Genomic DNA, 15,902 nt, shown 5'->3' on the forward strand with positions numbered 1-15,902 from the left:
GTATAGGGTTTCCTTTTGGGGTGATGAAAATGTTACGGAACACCATCATGGTGATGGTTGAACAACATGGTGAATGTCCCAAATGCCATGGAATTGTTCTCTTTGGTTGATTGATTTGGGGTTATGTGAATTTCACCTCCATAAAAATAAAAAGGAAATGAAGCCATGGCGAGATTCTCTTGCCGGCCGTCATCAGTTCAAAAATGCAGTATCACTTTAACATGTCCCCATAACCCTTATTCTACTGTGTCATCAGGAAGAGTTTAAGGTGATAATCATTGCACACATTAGCGTGGCTCCTCTCTTCCCATTATATCTTCCGAGGGGATCTGTGTGCACCCACAAGTGACTTTTGCCTCATTTCACCTCTGCTGGCAACATCCCACCCATCACCATCAGCCAGCAGAAACACCCATCCCTCTGTAAATGCTGCAGCTCGAGGAGACCCTCCCCATCCCGAACGCCTGTTCCTTCCTTTCCACCCCCCTATCGGGCTCAAGCTCTTTAGAGCTGCCAGCCCAGGGGGGTCTCACACAGCAGGGGCTCAAGACACATGTGCTCACTTGAATTGAACTGAAATGGGGAAATCCTGACGTTGACCCCAAAAATGTAAAATTTGCATACAATCCCTGGTAGTGATACCAAGCAAGACCCTGTGGGGCTCCTGGGCACAAAAGCTTTTCTGTGTCCCGCACCTCTCGATCACAGGAAATAGGCTTCCTTCAGCCCCCGTGACCTTCCCTGCGTTCCAACGGGCAGGTTCAAACAGTTGCTAATCAGGGAAGGGAGTGGATGCAGAGAGAAGGGAGGAACAGTGAAGAAACAGCAGTGCAGCCTGGGGGCAGGGTTCTGGTTCCCCCTCAAGAGATACACATGATAATATCTTTGAGTTCTTCTGCAGATACTGAAACCCCAGCAGGTGGGAGAAGTTAACTGCCTGCTGCCCACCAGCACTTAGACCCCAGACCTGCTGGAACCAGAAGGTCAATGATACTGACTTCGATGACCTCACCACCAGCCAATGAGAAGAATGCCCATGAGCTGACCACGCCCTCTTTGAACCATCGCTGTAAAACTGCCCACTACCACCTCCAGGTTGGGACACACAGTTTTCTGTGTTTTGTTTAATATTTATTTATTTATTTTTGGCTGCGTTGGGTCTTTGTTGCTGCGCGCGGGCTTTCTCTAGCTGTGGCAAGCTGTGGCTACTCTTCGTTGTGGTGCGCGGGCTTCTCATTGCGGTGGCTTCTCTTGTTGCAGAGCACGGGCTCTAGGCATGCGGGCTTCAGTAGTTGTGACTCACGGGCTCAGTAGTTGTGGTGCATGGGCTCAGTAGTTGCGTCTTGCAGGCTCTAGAGCGCAGGCTCGGTAGTTGTGGCACGTGGGCTTCAGTAGTTGTGGCTCACAGGCTCTACAGCGCAGGCTCAGTAGTTGTGGCGCATGGGCTTAGTGGCTCCGTGGCATGTGGGATCTTCCGGACCAGGGCTCGAACCCGTGTCCCCTGGATTGGCAGGCGGATTCTTAACCGCTGCGCCCCCAGGGAAGTCCCCGGGACACAGTTTTGAGGACATTAGCCTCCTGTGGCCCCCTTTGCCTGGCAGAGCAATATAGCTATTCTCTTCTGCTTCACCCCAAACTTGGTCTTCAAAAATTAATTTGGTGTCAGGGCACGGAGGCCAGATTCAGCTTCAGTAGGAAACGTCACATCCACCAGCAATGATGTCCACTTGCGCCAACCAGTGGGAAATGAAATACAGGCTGTTGGAAGTCGGATGTTTTCTCTCTCACCACCTCTGTGGACCAGAAGGATCGGCTGAGAGATCTTAGGAGCAAAAAGGTGCAACTCAATCTTTCCGCCATAAGTTGGGTGCGTGCGTCATTTTATCAGAGGTAGAGATCCATCTCTAAGGCAATCACAGCTTTGCAAATGTTCAGCTCCATGCTGCTGGCTGAAGAAGAGGTCGTTCATCCTCTTCCATGAAATCAGCCACTGCAATCAAGTTAACGGAAAGGCTGCAGTGGAAAGAATCTTTGATTGGGCTGCTATGGCATTTCTGGGATGCCAGCCCTCCTGTGTGTATTGCATATTTTGCAGGGATGCCTTTGGCTCCCTTTGGAAAAGGGAGAGACAGAATTCCCTTCAGTTAGCTGGGAATCTGCGTGTCCACAGAAAACACAGACGTTTGTGCGAAAGACAGAACCCATCCCACGACATTCAGGCAATATTTCCTCCCCAAAGACTTTATTTTCAGATCTTTTATCGGGGGGCTGGGGTGGGGGGCGGAGGGCGCCGTGTAGCTTGCGGGATCTTAATTCCCTGACCAAACCTGGGCCCACGGCAGTGAATGTGCTGAGTCCTAACCACTGGACCACCGGGAATTCCCTAGGACCGAATCTTCTATAATTTCCTTGTTGCAGTCAGAAGATCAATGTCAAAGTGGAATTAGCTGCTTTACCTCTCAGAGCAGTGGAGAGAAGGGAAGTCTTATTTAAATAACAGATGTGGTCAGGGATGTGACCTGGCTTGGCTGAAACTCTTACCAGATGCCACAGTGTTATACGATACAGGAAACACAGGGTCCTTTCTTGGTTTTGTCCTAAACTGTATGCGTGGGTTTAATATGATATGTGTTAGAAGGTGTATATATATAAACATATTGGCTCGTACATACTAGAATAATCCTGGCAGTGTGCTCATGTTCACATCAGGACTTGTTAAAATGCGTTAGTGCTCCTACAGTAATACACTGCACTCTCAAATAGCCAACAAAATTAGGATGGTCTGTAGTTTATGGTCATGAATGTGATGTTGCCTCAATATTTAACCAAGGGCAAATGCGTGCAAAACCCTGTGCCTGAAAGACATTTCAGTTACAAAATAAACGAGTCAAGAGTGTGAAAAGTGCAGTGTGGCGAATATAGTCAATGACTATGTAATAACTTCGTATGGTGACATCGTAACAAGACTTACCATGGTGACCATTTTGAAATGTTTAGAAATATTGAATCACTGTGTTGTGTAGCAGGAATAACATAGTGTCATAAGTCAATTATACTTCAAAAACCCGTAGAAAAAAATCGGATGGAGGCAGTCAAAAGGTACAGTTATAAGATAAATAAGTTATAAAAGATAAATAAGTACTATGGTCGTGATGCACAACATGAAAAATAGAATAAACACCTGCTGGGTCTTCTGTATGAAAGGTGTAAAGATGGTTGATCCTAAGACTTCTCATCACAAAACAGAATTTTTTTCTATATCTTTAATTTCGTATCTATATGAGATGATGGGTGTTCACTAAACTTGTGATAATTATTTCATGATGTATGTAAGTGAAATCATTGTGCTGTACACCTTACACTTATACAGTGCTGTGTGTCAGTTATATCTCAATAAAACAGGAAGAAGAAAAAAATGCTAATTGGAGTAGATTTTTCTTACAGGGAAATGTAAATCATTAAACTGCTTCCCCAAGAAAAGTGATATGAAAATAGAATTTCAGAGACAAAAAAAAATGAAGCACTTCCGACCTGTTAAAATGAGCTTGTTCAAGTATTTTTATATGGATTATGGTGGGAATCCAAATGGATCCATTTCAAAGACTGATGAAATTTTCATGTCAATGTTCACAATTTTCTGTAAACTGTATATTTTACAACTATTGAGACATGATGAGGAATTTTAGAGGTCAACAAAAATTTCTGAGAAGGGATATAAGTTTTCAAAATTTACTTAAGACCACTGATTTAGAATCAACCAAAATAATATGAAATTGGTCCTAATTTAACAGCATGAATTTTACATAAGAGATATTTTTGTTTTTAGCCAAAAGAAGGAGCTTCTGAGCATTCTCATATCCTATTCAACTACAGTTGTTTTTGTTTTTTTTGCGGTACGCGGGCCTCTCACTGTTGTGGCCTCTCCCGTTGTGGAGCGCAGGCTCCGGATACGCAGGCTCAGCGGCCATGGCTCACGGGCACAGCCGCTCTGCGGCATGTGGGATCCTCCTGGACCGGGGCACGAACCCGTGTCCCCTGCGTCGGCAGGCGGACCCTCAACCACTGCACCACCAGGGAAGCCCCAGTTGTTTTTTAAATTGTACATTATGTTTGTAACTGTGAGACAATTTAGCAGAATAGTAAAAGAAGGAAACCTTGTTTTACTAAACTTAGCAGAAAATGGATATGGTTTAACTTTATTATTATGTCTAAGGCTAATTAATTAGAACTGAAAAAAAAAATTGCTTCCCCAAGAAGGGGCAGGGTTACGGAACAGAAGAAACAGAGGAGAAAAAAGGTGGAAGAAAAAATTCACTTGATTTACAAGGGTTTAAGGCAAGAAAACTGGGGGAGTCCCATAATGGACTAGAGAGATTGCATCTTGCCAGTGGCTGGTTAGAAGCCACCTTGGCTTGAATCACCTGTCCTTTTGTCAAAGGTGAGGATGAAACAGCTCAGGGAGCGAACCATTCTGCTTGAGTGTGTCTGATGTGATTTTCAGATAAGCAGACTCAGTCTGCATGGAGAGACCATGAGCTGGATTTCAGGAAAAGCCCAAGAAGAGTCCATATTTCTCTTAGGATATGCCCGGGAGAGCCTCCACAAGCCTGGAAACACTTAACCACCCCTTGCTTACTTGAGAAAAGTCAGAAAGGATTATTTAAACAGATTGGAATGTTGAACCAAACTTATAAGTGTTCCTAAGCTGTGTTCATTAACCAAAAAGGATGCTGAAACAGGAAAAACAATGAACCTGGGAACGTAGCTATGATTATACCCCTCCACCCCCAAAGGGGAAAGGAGTTGTGAATATTTAAGAGAACAGAATATGTTGGTCATTGACAACGAAGAAAATGAGAGAGAAACTGTCCAAGGAAAATACTTTAAAGGTAATTTTCTTGGAGGGCTGAAAGAAAAGATGCCAAAAAAAATAATAATCAAACCAAGAACTCTTATCAGTTATGATGTCAGGTCTTTGGGTGACTGTGAAATGCATTTCTTCATCAGATGAAGACAGGGCTTGGAATTCAACACATCTATTGCACAAATACGGTTTGACCACCTAGTGCATATACGTCAGTGTGGGCAGAAGTTTAGTAAAAATGGAAATGTGACCTGTAGGATCGGGAAGGATTCCATGGATGCTTAAATCATATTGAGAGTGTGACGCTTCCTACTTCCTACTTCGAGAAAGGAGATAGCTTTAAGGTGAGATAGTGATTCATTTTATTTTCGCAGGCAAAATCCTGCAAGGACTCATAAAAGTTAGGTGGTAGGCCAGATATCCCAGTTGGTTCTGCCCATGGAGACTGTACAAATTATGATTTTTGAGTAGGAACAGCTCCTTACCTGTTATCAGTGCCATCAGGGAAAGGAAGAGAATAGGGAATCTGATGAATGTAAAGGGAAAACTCTAGAGGTGGAAGATTTGAATTCCAGTTGCAGCCAAGTGCATCACAACTCTTTGGATGCAACTGGACAGAGAGAAAGTAGGAAGTAAATTGCTGTGATGATCTCACATTCCGAGGTTACTCAAATTACCCAAAATGACATGATAGGGACAAAATTGGGAGTAGATCTAGAGTTAAGGTCTGGCAGAGAGGTTTTTCTCATGAAAGCCTGGAGACTCCTATGCATTGGGAGCCCAAGATCCCCACACCAACCCCAATAGCTCAATGTAAATGCAAAGATTTTCAAGTATCAGATGAGGAACTTCCAAGAAAAGTTTCCGGTGGGGAAAGAAAATGAACATTGGAGATGGATTTCCCTGGAAATGTTTCTGTTAGGAGGGCAGTCAGATGTTGATTCATCAACGTCAAACTAGGTCCTTTTGTGTATCCTGAGTCAGAAGCATGCCCCATGATTTTCCTAGAGAGTAATAAAAGGCATGGCTTTTAACTCAGCCCCGTGGGAGGAGTTTAAAGCACTTTTATTTGAAAGTCACTCCTCTGGTCCCGGGGAAATTCTGAAGCTGAGTTTCCTTCCTCTGATTGTTAGAGAAATTATATTTGGTGGGTATAAACTGGAAGTCATGACAATTCAGGCATTGTTTCTCTGTAACCGTTAGATGTATATTTTAACATGTACTTTTTTTCCCCTCCATGTGTTGGTTTAAATATAGTTGTTTGTTCTAAAGTTGGTGGTAGCTTGAAGGTAAATCACAGACTTGCTGCATCCGGCATGGGAAGCAGTCCTCTCCTGCACGCACAGAGAAGGTCATCCTTTTCCTGGCACTCAGTCCTGAATGGTACTCCAGGGGTGTGTCAGGGACAGAGCCGATGTAACAGAGAAAACAGTTGGAGATTCAGGGAGGCATCTGCTCCTCAGATATGTTGGGTCATAATCAGCTTGATGCATACCAATGACCGGAGGGTTCAAGGGGGCATTACCTTGAACGTCAGTTACTGCACTTTCAGAAAGCTCGTAGGACACATCCTGGGGGGCATAGCCATTTAGTGTCCCCCTTCAGAAAAGTAGCGCTGTGGGCTGGAGTGTCCAGCCCTCTTCCCGTACACCTGGGAGATGCTTTAGGGTTGACCCCCACCATTCTTTGAAATCGTCCATAACTCACACTTCAGAGTGCTTAACCAAAATGAAATCTGTGCATGTGGAAGCTCTAACTGACCACACACTGAAGCAGTTTCCATAGTAGGTGTGAATAGATGTGTGACTGATAGATGACAGCTAGATGGATAGATGATAGATAAGTAAATGATAAATGATTGATGACAGATGATGAAAAGATGATAGAGATAGATGATAGATAAACAAGTAGATGATAGATAGATGATAGCTGAAATAGAGAGATAGGTATAGATAGATTGTTTATAGATACATGACAGGGATAGATAAATAGAAGATGATAGGGATGATAACTAGATAGATGATAGATATGGATGGATAGATGGATGAATAGGTAGATGAAGAGATGGGTGGATGAATGGGTGGAGAGAGAGAGATGATGTATGGATAGATATATAGATGCATAGATATGGATGGATGGACAGATAGACAAATGGATGAAAAGATGGATGGATGGATGGATGTATAGATAGATTATATAGAGAGATAGAGGATAGATAGGTAGATAGATAGAGGATAGATAGATACTTAGGTAATAGATGGAGGGATGTATGATAGATAAATGATAGGTAGATAGAAAGATGATAGATGATAAAAAGATGATAGAGATAGATAATAGATAAATAGATGATAGATACAGATAATGATAGATGAAATAGAGAAATAGGTAGAGATAGATAGTTTATAGAGACATGATAGGGAAATAGAGAAATAGGTAGAGATAGATAGTTTATAGAGACATGATAGGGATAGCTAAACAGATAATAGAAAGATGATAGAGATAAGTAAATAGATGATGGATAGATGGATAGATAGAGATTTTCTAGGTCTCCACCGTGCTGTTGTGTTAATTACTTTGGAACCATGCTCGCACTTATATTCAAACCATGCTTATTAAAACTCGAGACGTGAGAGCACAAAGGGTCATGCAGAGTCCTAGGAGGTACATTATATGTAGGGTTACTTTCGTGCAGAACTAAAAGTCCACCACAAAATGGCAGCACCCAAGTGTCCCCCAACCCCTCTGTCTATGACTCCGTCCTCCTGCATCATTAATCTGTCAATGTCAATTCAAGGAGCATTTTATTAGAGAACCACCCACCACCATGAAGAAAGCACAGCCCTCCCACCCGTGAGAGCAGCAAGTCAAGGGCTGCCAGGGTCCAGGCAGGTGTAATTAATTAGAGAATGTTACCCACCCCAGCACCCACCCAGAGGAAACCAGTGAGAAACAAATTCACGGGTCATCTGGGCAAAAACAAATGCTGAAGAATGTAAAACGCAGCCTACACGTGTCCATATGTGCTTTCCCTTGCTCCTGAGGGCGGGGGCAGAAACCCACTCCAAACACCATAGTCAGGGACAATCAGGGTCTTTGCAAAGCCTCCGTGTCCAGCCAATGCTCACTCAGTTTTTTGAGGGGCCTATAACACAAGCATATGGTGGGCTACAAAATCCATTTGCCCCAGTGATAGAAAATTATAGCGCTAAACACCCAGAGATGGTATGTTACTCAGCTCAGGCTGCCATAATGTAGTACCACATATGGGGGGCCCTTAAACAGCAGACATGTATTTACTCAGTCTTAGAGGCTGGAAGTCTGAGATCAGAGTGGTTGGTTTCCGGTGGGGACTCTCTCCTCGGTTTGTAGATGGCTGCCTTCCTGTTGTGTCTTCATATTGTGGAGAAAGAGAGAGAGTGAAGGTATCTCTTCTTCTAAGGACACTAATCCTATCGGATCAGGGCCTCACCCTCGTGACTTCATTTCACCTTAATTGCTTCCTTTCTCCAAATACACCTGTGCTGGGGGTTAGGGCTTCAACCTATGAATTTCAGAGGAACTCAAACACTCAGTCCATAGTAGATGGAAATACCCCTTGGTACACATTCTGTGTGTTGAAAGTGAGATTCCCCCCCACCCCTTCATTAGCCTAACAAAACAGTTCGTAAAGTATTTGTCAGAAGTAAAAAAAAAGAAAAATCATCCACACCAGGTCGCCCACCTCAAATTTCTTTTGCAAATTTTATTTTCAGTTTCTTTTGTATGTGGGTTCAGTGCAGAAGGCAGTCCTGTACATGGTTTTATTTTCTTTTCAGCTGTTAGTGTCTTTCCAGGCATGGCATGTGGGTCAGTGTAGCAGTTTGAACCCAGTAGGAGTTCAAATTTTAAAAATTGTTTCTGGGACTTCCGTGGTTAAGACTCTACGCTTCCACTGCAGGGGGCATGGGTTCTATCCCTGGTCGGGGAACTAAGATCCAAAACAATTGGTGCCCATTTGATTGGGTTTTAACATGAATGTTCACAGTGGTGTATGTGCCTGACTGTGGGATAAAAGTTGAGTTTGCACATGTGCTGGACAGAGGTATCCATGGTAACCATCGGTCACCAATAAGTAGTGGACACTAGTGTTCTTTCCAGGACCGCAGTAGGAGCTCAGTTATGATGGGGTCAGATGCCCAGATTACCAGACTCCCTTTTAGACATACTCAGCACCACTTGTGCTGTGTTTTTATCTGTCAGCTACTCTGATGGGCTTGCCAGCCTCCTGCCAAGCTGGGAGGATGGTAGGTGTAAATTTAGGGTAAACAGGTGATTCTCTTCAGGGGCTCCTGGGTGCCTTTTGAATACATGCATGGTGGTCCTTTATCCATCTCCAAGAGTTCTCCAAGCTGATGTGTGGCCAAGAGATTAGGTGCATAGAGCTGTCCTTCCGACCACAGGATGAAGCCTTGAATCTGGGGCTGGGGTTTGGTTGAGGAGTGGCTGCTCTGAGCTCCTGTTGGAGCCGAGGCCAGCCTCGTCCACCTGCACGTGGCTAGCACTGGGGGCTGCATCCTGCAGTCTGCCTGCCTCCTGGATGTCCTGGTCAGGGCCGAAAGGCCAGCCACGAGAACCCTCCCCTGTCTCAGCCACATCCCACATGTGGCTCTGGCCTGGGTTATCGTCTTTAACCTTTGTGTGTCTGGGTGTCTGAATGTGTATGTTTCTGCATGAGTCTATCTGTGTGTTTGTGTATGCACATGTATTTGTGTGCTTATGTGTTCGTATGCAGGCATGTGTTTAGGTTTGCATGTACGCATCTGTGTTTGTACATGCGTTTGGGTGTATGTGTACGCATGCGTTTCTGCATGACTTTATGTATGCATGTATGTACGCATGGGCGGGTGTATTTACCTGTCTGTGTGTATCATCAAAAGCAGCCTTCTCCTTCCCATCTCCATTTTTTCCTGCATTCTGTCTCACTTCCTAAATGCCGTTCCAAATAACAAGGAAAAGAACAAGCTCATTAAAATGTCCCTCGTTTGTGGAGTGAACTGTACATCTCAATGGCATTTGTTATTAGGTTGGGAACAGAGACTTTTGAATCCATCTCCCAGGACAGTTTGAGAGGTTTATGTTAAGATAAATCCTGAGTTCCACCACACCTTCAAACATATTTCCAACAGGAAAAAAAAATGTTTACCCAAAGAAATGTCTGACAGATAAATGAGAACTTACTTCAATGCCTAGAGACCGTATCTCAAACTTCATGTAACAAACACACCCACAGTAATGTGTTCATGTATAAATATTACGGATGGGTGTTGGTAATGGATTTCCCTGCAGGACATTAAGATTCCGTTGGATATCTCCATGTGCACCCTGGTTAATCTAGTCTAAAGTGTACACTGTCTCATAAACACACACACACACACACACACACACACACACACACACACACACAGAAGCGTCCTGAAGCCCAAATTCATCACTTCTATCCATCATCCAGCTCATGGTGACCTCTGAGAAAGATAAGAAACACATACTAGGCACTTCCAAATTTTACATATGGTTAAACTCAGAGCCAGGAGATACGTGGATAGCTTTGTCCCATGGATAGTATAACTTTGAATCATGCTCTCCTTGCAGAGATAGATTTTGGGGTAATGCAAGTCAGGTCTACAGGAGCAGAAGAAAGAGAAGAAAAAAACGCATCATGGTGACAATTATTGTGAGCGTAGCACCTAGTCAGTGAGAGCTACAGAGGATGCGGGAACAGAAAAACGATCCCTAAAAATCACAAGACAGGAATGCGCCCTTGCCCGGGGCGGATGGTAGAGGCAGACAGCTCAGGTATTAGACACAGCAAGCGCCAAGATTTATCATCTTGGAGGAGGTTTGTGCTCAGCTCCGTACCTCTCTCTGGGCAGACAGCTGCGCCTTAGCCCTTCCAGGGGAGGTGATGTAATGGGTCCTGGAAAAGGCAGGCGAAGGCTGAGTGGCGTCTGCAGAAAGTGGGGAGGAGACCTTAGCCCCTTTTTCGGCTTTATCTATCACCTTCCTTTCCAAAAGCCCTCCCCCGGGGCGTTTGCATTGCCCTTGTAAAATCTCCAAATGTCGCAGCTTCTCCAGGGGAGAAGATGTAGCCTGTTGGAGAATGTTGTTTTTGCGAATGCATCCTTTCTTAAGATAACCTCTTGGGGCCACAAAGAGGGTCTCGTCAGCAGTCCAGACTTACTCATCCCTCTGGAGAAAAAAAAAAACAAACCACTCAGGGAACTTTCCCAAAGTGACCCCTGGAGCATTTGGCATGCTTGGCCGATGGTAACTGCAGTGGGGCTGTCGTTAAACCATCTCCTGTCAAGTCACTTCCTGATGGTAAAGGAAGAGCCCACAGTGACCATTTGCGCAGTAGCCAAAGCCGGCTTCCCTTGCCGCCTCCTGGGGAATCTGCCATCTTCTGGGCTGTGACAGGCAGCAGAGGTAAAGAAGGGACAAAGGTGCCCCTCAACTCAGACGTCTGGACAGCTGGTCGCACCCAGGAATTCCTGGGGAGAGAGACGTCCAGCTAGATCTCACTTTTTCCACTCTGGACGCACATCAGCTTGTCTTGGAAAAAAAGCGTTTCCAAAAAGTTACGATAATTTTCTGGCTCACACCAAAAGCACAGGCAACAGAAGAAATAAGTAAATAATTAAATGGGACTTCACCTAAACTAAAAACTTCTGTGCATCGAAAGAGACCTTCAAGTGGCATGGACCTAGATACACTACCAAATGTAAAATAGCTAGCTAGTGGGAAGCAGCCGCATAGCACAGGGAGAGCAGCTCGGTGCCTTGTGACCACCTAGACGGGGGGGATAGGGAGGGTGGGAGGGAGGGAGACGCAAGAGGGAGGGGATATGGGGACGTATGTATACGTATAGCTGATTCACTTTGTTATAGAGCAGAAACTAACACACCATTGTAAAGCAGTTATACTCCAATAAAGATGTTAAAAAAAAAGAAAAGATACTCTCAAGGGAGTGAAAAGACAACCCCCAGAGTGGGAGAAAATATTTGCAAATCATGTATCTAATAAGGGATTCGTATCCAGAATACGAACTCCTCCAAGGCAACAACAACAAAACACAAACAACACAATTTTAAACATGGGCCAAGGACGTGAATAGATGTTTCTCCAAAGAAGATGGGCCAATGAGCACATGATAAGATGCTCAACAGCCATAGTCATTAGAGAAAGGCAGATAAAATCCACAATGAGATACCACTTCACACAAAACAAAACACAAAAGTGGAAAATAAGAGCTGTCAATAATGTGGAGAAATTGCAGCCTTGTGCGTTGCTGGTGGGGATGTAAAATGGTGCAACCACTATGGAGAACAGTCTGGCAGTTCCTCAAAAAAGTGAAACAGAATTACCATACGACCCAGCCAATTCTGGGTACATATACCCCAAAGAATTGATAACAGGGACTCAAATACTCATGTTCATAGCGGCACTGTTCACAAGAGCCAAAAGGCAAAAGCAACCCAAGTGTCCATCGACAGATGAATGGATAAAAAAGGTGGTCTATCCACACAGTATAACTCAGCCCTGAAAAGGAGTGAAGCAGTGACACAGGGTACAACATGGCTGAACCCTGAACACATGATGCTCAGTCAGAGCCCTGGCCAAGCCATGCAGTCCTTGCTAGAAAGTCTGCAAACACACACGCGTGCACGCACACACACACACACACATTTTTTCCCCAGGGAGAGGAGACATTCCTCTTCTGATTCTCTCCACCACTTACAGCTTTATCACTTCATCTTACATCTTGATCATTAGTAGTACATTTTTACACAGACTTCATTCAAAGCGTACTCACGGCTTTCGCAGACGTGCGATGATTATGGGATAGCGGCGGGGTGAAAGTGCACTTGACGGTGATGTCAGGAAGTCCCACCCACTCTGCTTTCTTTGGATGTGGGTAATTCCATCTCCCCAGGGACACAGACAGGGCCAGGAAGTGGGAGATGCGTTGGGACTTTTTGGTTTTTAGGTCCTTTACTTTTTAAAAAAATTTTATTAGGGTTTAATTGATTTGCATTGTTGTATTAGTTTCAGACGTACAGCAAGTGAATCTGTTATACAAATACATCTATCCACTCTTTTTCAGATTTTTTCCCGTATAGGCCATTACAGAGTACTGAGTGGAGTTCCCTTGCTGTACAGTAGGTCCTTGTTGGTTATCTATTTTATATATAGTAGTGTGTGTGTGTGTCAATCCCAATGTATCCCTCCCCCGCCCTTACCCCCGGTAACCATAAGTTTATTTTCTACATTTGTAACTCTATTTCAGTTTTGTAGATAAGCTCGTTTGTATGTTGGGAATTTAAATGAGAAAGCTGAGTGGAAAATGGGGAGAGGACAGAAAACTTTGGACCCAGAGAACCTTGGAGAATGTGAACTCCTTGGGACCATCATGGTCTGTTTCTACCCAGAGTTGAGAGCCCCGGGGTGGGGTTGGCCAAGGATGCCTGGCCTGAGGGTGAAATATTGATCCCGGAAATCGTTAACAGTCCCATCGATTAGACGCATGTGCGGGCAGGGTTGATGGACTCAGGAGCAGGATGTATCTAGATCACTCTTGATAAGGCAAAGGTACTAATTTGCTAGGGTAAATACTACAGATGGGGTGGCTTAAACATTAGACATTTATTTCCCCCAGTCCTGGAGGCTGGAATCTGAGATCCAGGCGTGGGCAGGGCTGGTCCTTCCCGAGGCCTCTCTCCTGGGCGTGTAGATGGCCGTCTCCTCCCTGTGTCCTCACAGGGTCATCCCTCTGTGTGCGTCTGGGTCCTGATCTCTCCTTATAAGGACACCAGTCCTGTGGGATCAGGACCCACCCTAGTGACCTCATTTTCCCTTCATCACCTCCTTAAAGACCCCACTTCCAAATTCAGCCACATTCTGAGGTCCTAGGAGTTTGGACTTCACCGTATGAATTTAGGGGGAACACAATGCAGTCCATAACAGGAGATCAGGGTATGGCACGTATTTTTCCCTCCGCAAAGCTGCCCATCTGCGTGGGGAATTTAGGTTTGTACAGGCACACTGAAATAAACACTTTTTATTTTTGTCTCCATCAAAGAATGCAACCCTTCCCTCTTAATATCATTACGGGGGCGTAGAAGAATTATTTGACAGATGCCAAAGGAAACCAAAAACATGCTCACATGTTTTATTCTTTGCACTTCCAAGAGAGTGTCCTTGAGTCTCTGTCAGTCCTAGTAAAGGGAGGGAAGGAGAGAAAAGTCAGGGGGGAGAACTCACCCTCCTCGCTCAGGGATACATCTCCCGTGGTTACTGTCCATTGAAAGCTCGATAAGCATCTCTTGTCTCCCAGTTGGAGGGACTTGGCTACATGTCTCATTTCACATCAATAACTAGTTCACCAAACAGATAAATGGTAGGCGGACATAGTTTGCACGTGTATCTTTAAGGCAAAAGGCAAAACGTCAAAAACACCTACTCCGGCATGGGTCTGGGAGATTGGAGCTGTATTTCCATGCTCTAGGAGAACACGGTCATGCCTTCTGCTGAGAGGGGCATGTCTCATAGGAAAATGGCAACTTGAGATTTAAATCCATCTGAGTTGGGTTTGAAACCCTGACCTGCTCCTACAGGACACTCCTTGTCTCTTTTGTGGGTAAGTTTTATCAGTTGCAAAATGGGAACTAAGACCCACCTTGTCAAGGGCGATGAGAATTATCTATACTTGCTGTGAAGCACTTAGTAAACCCCAGCTTGGGTCATGTCAGATGCCCACCTGGAGTTGCTGTTGCATTTTTGCCCATGCGGGTAGGAGAATGTGGACAAAAATAGGTAGGCACCCGGGGTGAGTTTTTTGACCTTATAGCACCCTCAGATCTCCCAGAAATTCTCACTGCCTTTACAAAGTTTACACCTCAGTGTTTTAGATATGGATTGCCATTTTTTTCTAATTAAGCATCTCATGTAAAACTTTAAAAAAATAATATTTAAACCTTGGCCTAGGGTGGAAAAGATTCATTTTCCCCCAGCTTTCTCGAGGTATAATTGACAAATAAATTGTAAGATATTGAAAGTGTATACTGGGATGATTTGATATACATGGTGGAAGGATGGAATGCTTTCTTTTGCTTTCTTTTTCTTCCAGTTTTATTGATAAGATGAATTCTTTCATCACACACACACACCCTCAGTGGAGGTCCAAGAACTTGGGAAATATCTGAGAAACATCAGTGAAGGGCAGAGATGGAAGTTCATACAACTGCATGCCTATTGTGGGCACACCATAGTGAGCTGAATTCACGCTTTACAAAGCTACTTCAGAACAAAATACACTATAAAGTGTATTTTACCGTAAAGCAACCACTAAAATAATCATGTGCATTCATCTTATTATTGCAAACATTTTCTGTGTTTCTATACGAACATATGAGCATAGTAATTGGTATTCAACTCATCATTTCACTTATCTAAACCAAAAACCTGCTAAAGCAAGAAAATAATAGGATAAAATCGCGATTAGATTCGAAAAGTAAAGTCTGTGATTTTAATTAATTGCATTTTAAAGTATTTAATACAACCTACTTTTTCAAAATTTGTTTTTATTTTTGGCTGCGTTGGGTCTTCGTTGCTGCGCGCGGGCTTTCTCTAGTTGCGGCAAGCGGGGGCTGTTCTTCGTTGCGGTGCGCGGGCTTCTCACCGCAGTGGCTTCTCTTGTTGTGGAGCACGGGCTCTAGGCACACGGGCTTCAGTAGTTGTGGCTCGTGGGCTCAGAAGCTGTGGCTCGCGGGCTCTAGAGCACAGGTTCAGTAGTTGCGGCACACGGGCTTAGTTGCTCCGCGGCATGTGGCATCTTCCCGTACCAGGGCTTGAACGCGTGTCCCCTGCATTGGCAGGCAGATTCCTAACCACTGTGCCACCAGGGAAGTCCCCAACCTGCTTCTTTATCCTCACCACTATATGAGTATACTTTCAATGCTTTAATTATACAGTTGAAACCTTTTAAAGCTTGCCATTTAAAATT

The 15,902-nt window shown here is 44.4% G+C and overlaps 1 protein-coding gene across 6 annotated transcripts in view; it reads left to right on the forward strand.

Moving 5' to 3' along the window:
- The window catches only part of PRKX (protein kinase X-linked), a 210,673-nt gene that overhangs the window by 175,440 nt on the left and 19,331 nt on the right, over positions 1-15,902 (forward strand). For 3 of the 6 annotated variants that reach the window (XR_003796375.1, XR_003796374.1, XR_003796376.1), the window contains exon 14: positions 902-1,095. The gene's annotated coding sequence lies outside the window, so the exon portion shown is untranslated. Of the gene's footprint in view, positions 1-901; positions 1,189-1,666; positions 2,230-15,902 lie in introns of those variants that run through there. The other 3 variants (XR_003796378.1, XR_003796379.1, XR_003796373.1) reach the window with 2 other exon arrangements.

This window comes from Monodon monoceros, unplaced genomic scaffold, assembly GCF_005190385.1.
Source record: "Monodon monoceros isolate NGI ecotype Baffin Bay Population unplaced genomic scaffold, NGI_Narwhal_1 Super_Scaffold_22, whole genome shotgun sequence".
In the NCBI taxonomy this organism is placed as follows: Eukaryota; Metazoa; Chordata; class Mammalia; order Artiodactyla; family Monodontidae; genus Monodon; species Monodon monoceros.